The 13,416-nt window shown below is 37.0% G+C and overlaps 1 long non-coding RNA gene across 1 annotated transcript in view; it reads left to right on the forward strand.

Moving 5' to 3' along the window:
• The window catches only part of LOC118162878, a 78,221-nt gene that overhangs the window by 16,485 nt on the left and 48,320 nt on the right, over nt 1–13,416 (forward strand). Inside the window, exon 6 of the long non-coding RNA XR_004748694.1 lies at nt 7,025–7,115. This is a non-coding gene — a long non-coding RNA (uncharacterized LOC118162878). The remainder of the gene's footprint in view (nt 1–7,024; nt 7,116–13,416) is intronic.

Below are 13,416 nucleotides of genomic sequence, written 5' to 3' on the forward strand. Positions count from 1 at the left end.
AAACTCGAGGACTTTCAGTAGTTTAAGAAGTTAAACACTTGATGTTCTGAGTGAAGGCTAAAATATACGCTGTTCTCTGACATCTTAGGGCATTAATGTAATTTCCATTGCCTTTTTCATTGCTAGCTTCTGTATTTACGCTTCTGTTACGCTCCTTGAGCCACCTTGCTGTCCTGAACAGCTGATTATTAGGTCACATGGAACAGTAACAAGCTGCTAAAGAGGAGTCAAACTGACATTGTGAGTACTTTGGGGCACTGCTGGGTGGGTAGTTAGACTGATGGGATATAACAGTTTGTCAGGATGCTTATTTTTCAGTTTTATGGTAGCAGCTTTTAAATTTGCTTGGATTAAAATTACATGCAACAAAATTCTAAATTATAGGCTTCAGAAGCCCATAAATGAACCTCATCTTTATTTATTTTTATTTTTTATTTTTCCTGAAAACTTCTAATTTTGACACAGTTTTGATACAGTTTCCCCAAATAATAAAACTGTATTCAACTGCACTATTAGAGCTGTGGTTATAAATCCAGCCAATGCCCATACTACACAGTGATTAACTAGGTTCTGCAACTGCATGCGTCTCTAGTGGTAGCTATAGCCTGCAAGGTGAAGCGATTGCTCATAACTATTGAGCGGATATCCCCATACATCACTGCATGAAGACATCAATCCTTTTCAAGGTTAAAAGGATATTTCTCAAGAGCAGGCATTGCTGCTGCTCACAGCAGCAACAATACCAGCATATTTTCAGTTTTTGAACAGCTTTTGTTGCTGTTAGAATTTCTTAAGTTCAGGAGGATAGGCATTTTAAGTGCATTTAAGGCATTTAACCAGCAGGGAAAAAACAAAACAAACAAACAAACAAAAAACTGGCATATTTGCAGTATTACATTGTCTTCTGGTCTTATCTTTTCTAAACTTCTTGAGTTTGCAAGAGCAGAAAGCTATGTTTGAGGGGACACACAAATGGCATGGCTGTCCCCTCCATCTACTTTAATTCTTTTGGTCTAATCCCCTATTTCAAATCAAAGTGAAATGTCTCTCTTGCTGTACATATCCCCCCCCCCCCCCCCCCCCTTTTTTTTTCCAAATTATACTGTGAAATATGTAAATGTAGTAATTTTGTAAATGCTTTTCTGATACAGATGCAAGTTCAGGATGGTTGTTTTCAGTTCTACTGGTGACCAGAGTGCCTGGCCTGGGTAGATTTGTCCTGGGGTTGTTCCTTGGTTATTGCTGAGATTTAATGCATGTAAACTATTCAGTATTGCGTATACTACTGTGATCTCCATTCTAACCAGAAAGGGGAACTGACTTCGTAAATGAGACGTGTACATCTGAATGCAAGTTCAGTTTCCAGTGTTGCCAAAGTACTTTTGTGTGATCTTGGGTGAGTCACTTCATCTCTGAAGTGTGATTTAAAGAACGAAGTCAGAAATTCTTCTTAGTGACGAAATATTCTTTATTGACAGTGCTGGATGCACGGGGGATCCTTCCACCTAACGTGCATACCCGAAGTGACAAACTGTCTCATATTTATACAGCAGAACTACGAATATTCAATTAACGCACATACATATTCATTACCTAAACCCGCCTACTCATGCTTCTTATGCTAATTAGCTTATCAGTCCTTTGCACTTGCGCAGATTCTTCCAAGAATTGTGGGCAGGGGTCTTAAGGACGTGGGCAGTGGTCTTTGGGAGGAAGGCTGTATGTCTTCCTCATAGTATACTTTTCACCCTTTATCTAGAATGTAGTGATTTTGCAAGTTTGCAATGTCCTTATCAGTCTGAGCTAATTGGTGTCCTTGTTGTCCATCTGTTTCCTGCCCGAGACGGGATGTCTGGCAAGTTTTGTCTGGCAAGTTTTTGTTACTTAGTTTTCACCTATTCTTCACCTCTTGGCTCCTGATAGTATATCTTACAGACTCAGACTACTTCTTCCTTGACTAACAGATAATATTGAGTAACTAATCTATTCTATTCTTAATGCCTAGGTAATGATTCATCCTACTGCCTAGCTAGCTAATCATCCTTTTATATTTACTAATTGCTTGCTTGTTTCAAGTGTCTCTTTCTCTGTAAATCAGCAATTTATTTTTCTGTACTGGAGCTTTTAGTGGAGAACAAATCAATTAATGTATGTAAGAAGCTCAGAAATTACATTGATAACAGTCAAAAAAATCTAGACACAGATTATTTATTTATTTTCTGGATGATGAACTGTAAAGTAACAGGATTCGGTCATTTCTTTCCTGTCTTCATTTTTGTAGTTCTCTATTGTCTAGATAAATTATGTAACTTCGAAACAGAGCTTGGCATTACCATAATTCTGAGAAAAGAACGTAAAACAAAAATAAATCGTGTTGTTCATAGTGCCAACTGTGGTTGGAGTAGACTATTTCAAGCAGGGGTTCAGTTTCTTCACTTTCAAAAAATGTACTATTTCTTACACAAGATCACATACCCACTCTCAGATGCACAAGGAGCTTTCTTAGAATGTACAAGGAAATCCATTTATTATTTTGACTTAAAATCAATTTAAACCCAGTCCCTTTTAGAACATTAGTATTTGTCAGGCCATTTTTATGTTCTGGTGATCTTAATGGAGTATCAGAAACTTACAAAATTCACACAGATGTTTGTTCAGTTGCATTTGCAAATTATTGTTTTTTATAGAGTAATAATGCTATCTTTTTAAAAATTCTTCTCTGTAATTGATGAATTGTCCTTGGTAGAGGAAGAGAGTACTCTGTCACAGGAATTTCAGAGATGGATAACACTGCGTCGTACAGGCGCATTAACAATGCACTTTCACAACTGACGTATCTAGAATCCAGCAAATTTAGCACTCCTTTACAGAGATTAATACTCTAAAAATACATTACTCTTATTTCATGTGTACAGTTAATATAAACTTTACCACAATTTTCATTTGGAAATATGTTTAGATCCTCAGTTGCCATAGTGCTTGTAGGTCTGTTTTGGCAATATTTAGTACTTCTGTAGAAGGCATGTGGAAAAATTTTATGCAATTACTTAATGTAAAGCCTTTGAAACTCAAAGGAAGGATTCTTCAGAGGTCTGTGGGTTAAGTGTTAAGTGATGAAGTCAAGCCCAATGCATGAAAGACTAACTTTTCACTATTTATAGGAGCATGAATGCTTAGTTAGATGCAGGTGTGTACATATGAGGACAGGTATGCAAAATTCTCCCTGCATAATCATTTTGTGTGACTGCACAATGCCTGTGCGTGTGAAGAGAATGGGATGCTTAGCACAATCTGATACTGATACAAGTGTTGAAAACCTCTCCCACTCCAACAGTCAGCTGCCTAGAACATCTCAGAATGACTTCTGTATTACTTGTTCTTTAACGTAATTTTTAGGCATTTTGACATATATTGTAAAGACAAAATTTTCAAATTTGTGAGTATAGGCATTAACATCTTTCTGATTCTGTATGTGCAAAGTATTTCATGATATGCTAATATGTATATTGTACCTTCTTTGCAGGGAAAGTGCACTTGAGAATGTAATCACAATTTTGAAATTTATTTATTTCATGGCAATATTTTAATTTAATTTTACTATTTTCTTTAATGTTGTATCTTCTATTAATTTCTTACCAGACTTGACACCTAGTTTAAGACATCTCCTTTGCTCTGTGTAGGTAGATAAACACAGACATACATCTGTAGGTAAAAAAAACCAACAACAACAACAAAAACAATCATATGTGTTTTCACTTGGACTATAGGGTTAAAGTAAATACTTATGAATCAGTAGCTATGGACTGTCTCAATTGGCAACAATTAACTATAAATTTTTTTAGCCATCAAGGAGCAAATCTGCTTGTATAGCAAGTCTCTGGAAGCCAAAATCAGATCATCTGTCTAATGTTCTCTTTCCTTTAGGCAGCCAATTTGAAAAATCAATATGAGTATTTTTTAACCTAAAATAACCTGTATAGAACCATTCTGATTTAAGATTGAGATAGTTTACTGGAAGATATGTTTGCATGAATTTATTTTTCTTCTAACAAAACGACTGTGAGAATTGTATATGGAGTAAGTAATAAATGGAAGAACCAGCTGCTGTGTGAAATATTACGAGCAGGAAAAAATGTCTGTGGTGTTAATCTGGAGGCAAGAAGAGATGGTCAGTGGAAAAATGCATTATGTATTAATATTAAACTATACATTTCCACAGAGTGAAAAGAAAGAAAGGTTTTGTAATGAAAATAAGTCTTCCCTTCAGCCTACCACAACAGTGCTGTTGTGTGTTCCTCTGAGAAATACGGTATGCCCAGTCAGCAGCAATGGCTCACCACTGCATAAATGTTTGTGAAATAATCAGCAAGTATCTTTTGTATTTGTTGAAGAAAAGGCCTGTATGAGCATGCTGGTTTTGGCAGAGAGGTCAGCGTTACGCATTGCACCTGAAAATAGAAGTATCAGTTGGCATATATAAAAGCTTTCACCCATTACTGGAAAAAGTATTGGTAAAATAATGAGGTGGAACTGGTAGAAATATGTTTTAGGTCAACAGCATCCTGAAAGAGGATCCTCAAGAAATAGGCATTTCTTAATAATCTTGTCATTTTGGATTTTATTAACATGTAAAACTGTTTGTTGCTTTTATCTAGAAAAAGCTATTTTTGTACTTAAGAGTTTAAAGTTTTTTGGATGAAAATGTCTTAATGCCACCATGTATTATAAAGTTGTTTTTTTTTGTTTGTTTGTTTTTTTAATGTAGACTTTGTTATGTTGAGGTATGCAACTTTATGGAAATTGAATTATGTAGTAGGATTAAATTGATGAAAATATTTTGAATGAAAATCCGCAGATCTGCTAAATTATCATTGTTTAAACAATTTGCTTTCATTTAGAACAGGATGATGCATCCCTAATCTGCAATATTTTTATTCAATTTTCAATAATCCACTAACACATCAGAGAGCCTGGGTAGTTGTTACTGCCAGTAGTAGTAGTACTTCAGAACTGCTCAAGGTGGGAACCATGTTGCTTGTGAGCTGTCTTGACTTTTGCTGTCTCTTGGAACCCAAGAATGCTATTAGTTCTATTCCTGGTGTGAATGCATTCAGTAACATCTGAATCAGTAACATCTGAATGAGAGCTGAGGATGTTTTTACTGCTCTCCTTTTTCTTTTTGGCTTAATAGTCTAATTTTCTCCCCCTTCTTTTCCTGCATTCTTCAAATTGTTTTAAAAATAGCCTTGAACTACTGTCAGCGCTGTAACTGTCTTGGTAAGTAATCCATACACCTTCAGTTGACCTTGCCACACTTAATTTCATCTACCCACTTTCCTTTGGAGTCAGCTGTATGTGGTGGTTTTGCTCAGGTCGACAGCTAAGCTCCACCACAACAGCTCTCTTACTCCCCCTCCTCAAAGGGGAAGGGGAAGTAAAATATAATGAAAAGGGTTCAAGGGTTGAGATAAGTGCAGGGAGATAACAATTATCATGATGGGCAAAACAGACTCAGAAGAGGGAGATTAGTAAAATGTATTACCTATTACTAACAGCTAGAGAAGTGAGAAAGAAAGGAAAGAAACTAAAACCACCTTCTCGCCATCCACTTTCTTCCACCTCCTCCCCCTTGAGCGGCACAGGGGAACAGGGAATGGGGGTTGTTGTCAGACTATAGCACATCGTCTCCACCACTCCTTCACGGTCCCTCTCTGTCCCTGCTCCACGTGGGGTCCTTCTCACGGGATGCCGTACTTCCCGAACTGAGCCTGCGGGGGCTGCCCACAGGCAGCAGCTCTTCAACAATTGCTCCCACATGGCTCCGTACTACAGGGTCCATCCCCCAGGAGCAAACTGCTCCAGCACAGGTCCCCCATGGGTGGCAGCTCCCCCCAGACCCCCTGCTCCTTCATGGGCTCCTCTCCACGGGCTGCAGCTCTGTCCCAGGGCCTGCTCCTTGGGGGGGCTCTCCATGGGCCACAGCCTCCTCCAGGCCACATCCACCTGCTCCACCGGGGGCTCCTCCACGGGCTGCAGCGTGGAGATCTGCTCCATGTGGGACCCATGGGATGCAGGGGGACAGCCTGCTCCACCAGGGGCCTCTCCAAAGGCAGCAGGGAAATTGCTGCTGCGTGTCTGGAGCACCTCCTGCCCTCCTGCTGCACTGACCTTGGTGTCTGCAGGGCTGGTTCTCACTCTCCCAGTTGCTGTGTCTAGCAGTTTGTTCATTTTCTTATCTTAAATATGCTCTCACAGAGGCGCAAACAACATCGCTTATTGGCTTGGCTCTGGACAGCCCCCTTATCTAATGTGGGGCAGTTGCTGGATTCTTCTCTCAGAAGTTACCCCTATGGCCTCCCACTACCAAAACCTTGCCATGTAAACCCCCTACACTGTAGAACTCTGGTTTGGCCAAATTTTAGAAACGTGGTATTGAGGGTTTGATAGCTGTAGACAGAAACACAGTGAGGACCTCATGGGACAGTAGATAAAATAACACCCAGTGCACTATATAAGTATAGTTGATAACTCACATAACTAAATTAATGTGGCAGGTTGGTTAGCTGGCAATAATTGCCACTCGTTCTATATTAACTGGCTTTAGAACTCATCCACTGAGGATGAATGAAATATGAGGTAGTGGACTGCTGCAGTGCATACTGTAAATGCTGAATTTTGCAAAAAAATACTTAAGAATGGCTCGGGAATCACTTCCTTTACACATTTTTCTTTTTAAACAAATAAATACTGATTTTATGAGCATTTATATTTGCAAAGTCACTGCTAATTTATTTATGAAAAAAACAAGATATGAGAGCTACAAACATTATAACTAAAATATGCGACTGAATATTCAATAAATATTTTCTTTTTCTGTGCAGAGGCCTTAATTTGAATACTGCTGCTGAGATCATAGATCAAATATACCCTGATGTGCTTGGCATACAATGGCATTACAATTTCAGGAGAAAATGAAAATTCTAACTGAGGTAAAAGCTTTCACTGATGCTTTTGGTTTTCTCAGGGGAACCTCTTTGAAGAGAGAATAGAGATAGAGAATTAGGAGAAAAAAGTTCCTGTGAAGTATTTGCCTGTGCCAGTTTCTGCCTAGTAAGGTATGCAGGAAAATCTATAGCTTTAGTGATATCAGAATTTTGCTTTTATTCTAACTGATGATAACCTGATATGAAATCTTATCATGCAGACATATGCCTAAATAGCTATAGATAAAAGCATGTTTCAACATTTTGAAAGTAAGAATGAGTCTTTTGATTTATGAATACTTCACATTTTTTGCACTTCTAATTGATTTCTTTAATGTTAACTCTAAAATGGCAAAAGAAAAACTCAAGTGTTAAAGATCCAAGTTTCTGATATATAAAAAAATCACATGCTTAATTTTGCAGTATAATAGCAACACAATTTAAATTAAGGCATTTTGATATATATAACCTGAGGTTATGTTGAAATGGATTTTAAAATGAATTGCTTTCCTTTTTAAATCTTGTTTGATGTCATTAAACATTATTGTTTATGTTGATTAACATCAATTAAATATTGATGTGAGACGGAGAAGTGGTTTCTTTGGATGTTATCTCTACTGGCACATTCTCTGGTCAAGTAGGAAGTACTGGAGTTTAAGAATGTCTTTTGAAAAGACCCCAGAAGCAATCAAGCCTAACCCATAGCTCTTTTACACTCTGCATTTCTAAAAACATGTTTTCCTGCCAGTAGCTGGATATGGAATACAGACTTGCCCTCTGACCCATCCTGACACACCAGGGATTTTTTTTTTTTTTTTTGGTTTACAGTGCAGACAGACTCCCATCTGGAATTCTGGAGGTTTCAGCACTGCACTCTATGTTACTGCTTATTGTTATTATCTTCACCAAAATGAGCTAGCAATTTCTTCCTTTTAAAATCCCCCAAAGGCAATTTTGTTGACTGGAACTCTTTAATACCCTGTATAGCTAGCCATATGCAGTAATTAAAAAAAAATAAATATGTCACTAGTATAATAACTATAGAGACTTCAGAGAACTAATACGTTATCGTTGGGAAGCATGTCAAATTACCTGCACATGACCTGAATATTTTCCAAAATAAATGATCTGTTGACTCAGACAAGTAGCTTATCAAATGCTGCTGCAGCTTGTTTTGTAGCACTTTGAATTCTGAAGGTTTATCATTTGGAATTTGGCTTTTGCATCTTCAGTTGCTTTTACTTCACTTTTGCTCCTGTTTCAAAGCCATTAAGCATACTTGTTGAAATGCATGGAGAGAAGTTGTTTTAACTACCGATCTAGACATATATCTAGTAGGCACATATGATTCTCCTTTGGATGTTAGATGTGTTGGGATGCTAAAAGTTAAAACATGGTAAGTTGCTATTGACCTGTGATTTTGCATTCTGAGAATAAAAGATATTTGTAAACCAAGTGGCTTATGTAGAAATTATTTTACAGGCTGAGGTTTGATTTTTTATTATTATTATTATTATTATTTTTATCTGTTTTGTATTTGTTAGCTGAAATCCAGAAGGCTGAACCCGGCTATGAAGAGTTGTAGGCAAAATATATAATTTATTTTATAAATTATATAAAATATTTTAATGATTGAAAAACAAATGGTTAAAAAAAACAACAACAACAACAACAACAAAAAACACAACAAAACACCCTCATAGCATTGAGGATCTTGTGGGAGGGGTATGGCAGGGGGCTTAAAATGCTGGATTTTGTCATTATCTCTTCCTCCTTGTAAGCTCTCTAATATTTCCCAATCCCTGCTTCAGAGTGACCTTTGCTGAGAGAGTTGGATGTCAGCCCTTTATAGAGCCTAAGAGTCAGAACACAGTAACAGCAGCTAAAAAATCTCCCATAAATCAGACAAACCAACAAATAAAACATTTGGGGGGGGAGGGGGAGAAGAAACTGGGTATTTGTGGGGTTTTTGTTTGTTTGTTTAATTTTTGATTTATTTTTTATAGAGATTTTAGATGTGTTAAAATATATAGGCAAAAGGCATAGACCTAAATTTGAAAATTATTAAAGATTTTTTAAGACTATATTTGGTCTTGGCATGTTTTCAGATAGACTTTTCCACCGTTCTGTAAATCTGAGCCAGATACTTACGTGCAGCATAATGGAAGTGGCATTTGGGTTAGTCCTAAAATTAGAAAGAATTCTGATTTGGACTTTGGTTTTGTAATTTTTTATTTTTTAACTTAAAGTCAATTTTGAAAGTAGACTGTAGTTGTTTTCACTTCCAGGAAGCCTGACTTTGTCACTGAGTTCTGGAAACTGAGTGCCTGTGTAGGGGCCTAAAAATTTGGTTTTCCAAAGGGTGGGAAGGAGGTTCTCAACTTCAGTGAATTTTAGTTACAAGTAGGCATTTAATTTACTGCTTTTTAAAATTCTTAAGACTTTAACTTAAAGTATTTTAACTTCTCTTCTTGGCCTGAACATTTAAAAGGCTTTAGAAATACAATTCTCATACAGTTTTAGGTTGTTATTCACGTAAAACTTTTCACAACCTATTAAATATTAAATAGCATAGGTATTTAATGAAGAATAGATATTGCTGTATAGGACGAGCATGATATGGGCAATAGTAAGAGTACGTTGACTGTTATTGATGGTACATCATGTTTTGTTTACATTTGCTCTTGTCAGCGTTGGTTGTATTCTCAGCATGGTATTTTCTGGTGTTTTTAAAGGCCCTCAAGCTTTAGATAGGCATTTAGGAGAACTGGATTAAGGAACACATATAGAAAATTTCTGTTGTGTATAGGCATACCTATGCATATGAATACTGAGAAGCTAGATATGCTTGCTAAATACAGCTCCTCAATTAACAAATTCGTGTTGTTAAGAAAGTGGGTATGGAAACATATTGTAGTTAGACTTTTATCTATGAGTGAAAGCACTTCTTAAAGATATTTACTGGGTCTAATTGTTGCTACTTTTTCATAACAGTGGCTTATTAAAAGAGTAGTATGCAACTATCGCGACTTTGTGATTTAGATGAATTTCAGATGTTTGAAGCGGGCTCTAATTGCTTAAAACAGAAGAGAAAACTAATCAACATCAAAAATGTCACCAAACAGGTTCTCAATAATAGGTTAATAGATTCTGCCATGTTTGTGTTGTGGTTTAAAGGAGCCCTTTGGTGAGAGAGAATACATGCTTCAGATTCTTGAAATGAAGGCATTCGAAGAACTAAGCTACTGCAAAAGTAGTATGGCTATGAATCCAAATGTGTTTGACAGAAATTGGGTAATGTTTTTAAAAATCAAATTAATATCAAATCAAAAAAAGCTTTCTGCCTGTATTCTTATGCCAGATTATATTCAGATGAGTAGGACTACAGGGGATGATATGATTGCACAGAGTTCTTTTGTATTCATAGGATCATTTATGTTGGAATGAACAAAGTGTGTATGTGGGTTGTTAGTTTTTTCTTTTTACTTAACTGAAATTTTCCATGTTGCACCTTATATGTATTGACTCTAATTCTGCCACTGTGCATGTCTGAGGGGAGACTGGTTCCATCCATCTTCTGCTCTACTTTCTACCTCACCCCACACCTCTAGCAATCCTTTTTCAGTCTGAACTAACTCAGCTCTCTCAGATCCTTCTCAAAAACACTATGGTCCAGACTCCTAATCATGTCGATAGTCCTCTGCTGGACCTGCTATAGTATGCCTATGTCTTTCGTGACTGGGAAGGCCAAAAGTGGACATGGTGCTCCAGATGCTGTCTCACAATTGCTGAACTGAGAGTAATTCCCTTGACCTGCTGGCTATATTCTTCCTAAGGCCGTTCAGTATGCGGTTAGTCCTCTTTGCTGCAAAGCCATGGTTTAGACTTGTGCTCAACTTCTTGTCCACCAAGACATGTAGGTCCTTTTCGTCAAAGATCCTGCCCAGTCAGACATCCCCAGCCTGTTCTGTTGCTTCCAGATGCATGATTTGGCATTGCCTTTGTTGAACTTTATGAATTTTCTTTAACATCACATTTGCTACACAAAACACGTAGAACTTTTTTTTTTTTTTTTTTTTTTTTTTTTTTTTTTTAAACGTGCAGGATGTTCATGGTCGCTGAAAGGTAAGTCCTGCCTTTCAGTACGTTGACTGCTGGCCTCTATTTAGTATTATTCACAAACTTGCTGAGAGTGCTTTCTGTCCTGTCGCTGAGGTTGTCAATAAAGAGGTTGTACTATGGCCTCAAACTTCAGACTTTGAGGAATGCCAGGTTGGCTGTAGGATTATTTAGTGGCTGTAGAAGTTTTTTTTGTTTATTTCTTTTAAAATAATGAGCTGCTTAGAAACTAAGTCTGAGGTCATTTTGTGTTGTCCTTTGAACGTGCATGTGAAAATTACTTGAGTAAAGTTACCATAATATTCTGCAATTATTTAACCCTCATTTGAAAATTAAAGCATACAAAACACACTGTGCATTACTACTTGACTCGGGCGATTATATTAGCTTTGTAGGCCAATGTATTATCTTAGAATGTTTATGCATGATATGATCTCTCACTGGTCCAAACAAGGGGCAAATTATTTTTTTGAATATATACAGGATTGCGGGTGGTTGGGGCAGCAAAGCTGTCTTCAAATTTATCACTGTCACAGTGTCATAGTGAGGCACTAGAGAATGTTTTGCACCTATTTGGTGATTTTTTTGTGATTTTTTTTTTTTTCTTAAGCTACTGAAAAACAGTAAGCCACACAAAATTCAAATAAAACTGAAAACTCTTGTCAAACATTTATTTCCCTTTGATTGTCTTATAACCTTGACGACACCTGAGTGTGATTTACTTGTGATTTAAAAGATAAAAAGGCTTACCTAGTGATAATCAAGGTATTAGGGTCATCACATGGCCAGGTGATTATATTTACCATAACCTTTGTTTGCATATATAAAATCATGGTCTCAAAAGAGGTGATTTTGTTAAGAGCTATAGCTAGGTCTAGCATCATTCTGAGTCTCTGGACATTTCATATTTGCTTCTATATATGATAGACACTTTTAATTCTTTGTTTCAGGACTCCAGTCTGGAAAGAATGACATTGATTCTTAGTAGAGATATGATTGAAGCATTACATGGTGTGATTAGACCAAGGTTTGGGTGAAGAGGTTGTAGAAGTATCCAACAGAAATGTTACTGTTGGTATAAAGGAAGTATGAATGCGGATGTTTGAGTGTGAAAGCACCAGAAGAAACAGTGGCAGAAGGGATATATAACATGTATGAGTAATATGTATTGATGGGATTTAGTTCAGTATTTTTATAAAATCACAGTACATCTGCATGCAGTTTTTCAGTAACATTCAACCTAGGGACATACAAGACAGCCTAAAACAAAGGGCAGGCCAGAGCTAGCAGAGGGAGCAAAAAGGGTGAAGATATTAGCAGTATATGGCTCAGTGACTCAGAAGTGGCACAGGATTATGAGGCAAAAGTTCTCAGTCACTATGAAGTCATAAGCTGTATAAAAGTTGCATCCAAAACCCACCAGGTTGCCAGTCCATGAAGGACCCAGTAAGAATTCAGTAGCTGTTGTTCTATGAAACCTCATGTCACTCACTACAAGCCATCCTGCATGGACTACTGGGATCTGATGAGTATTTGGCTATGAGAAAACTAGTGTGCGAGTGGAATGTCTCTTAAATTAAAACCTTCTATATATACATGTGTTATCCTGCATAGTCTTGCACTGAAGTATGATTTGTTAGTTAAGCATTGCATTGCATTCTTCTAGAAGCAATGCTATTCACTGCACACTTAAAGGTAAAGCAAAAGGTAACAAAAGCAGCACCTGGAAAACTTCAGATGTATTTTTCTCTCTGAAAGTGGAACAGGAGGAGGAAGAAAGGTATCCATCAGATGGGTAGCAGTAACCTCTGCTGGTGCAGTCTAAAGAGGCTACAGCATGTTACAATGTGTAAAAAGAATACAGTAGCATTTCTATACAGGAGCTTAAAGGTTTTAGACATAAACCTTGGGTTTATTTTTAAAACCCTCAACTTTAGTGTAATGTCCAGAGGAAATGGTAAAAGATAGAACAAACCTACCTATCATTTTCAAACATTCCGACAATATCAAAAAGCTAAAATCTATTGTTACAGTTAAATGAGGAAGAACAATATTTTACCTAAAACTACTTAGTTATAACACCTTTGATGTTTCTGTTAAAAGTTACTACAAATGTATATGCAATGAATGCTGCAACTTGTTATTGCAAGTTATGTTTTCGCTCTGCTGTTTGGTGAGGTTTTTGTCCCTTGAATAATCCTTAGCTTGTATCTTGGGAAAAGAGAAATAGGGGGCACTTTGCATATTATGATAGAGACTATGAAATACGGAGGTGGGTGGTGATTTGTTTTTCCTGGTTCCTGACCATCCTGCA

The sequence above is a fragment of the Oxyura jamaicensis genome, chromosome 2 (genome assembly GCF_011077185.1).
Source record: "Oxyura jamaicensis isolate SHBP4307 breed ruddy duck chromosome 2, BPBGC_Ojam_1.0, whole genome shotgun sequence".
In the NCBI taxonomy this organism is placed as follows: domain Eukaryota; kingdom Metazoa; phylum Chordata; class Aves; order Anseriformes; family Anatidae; genus Oxyura; species Oxyura jamaicensis.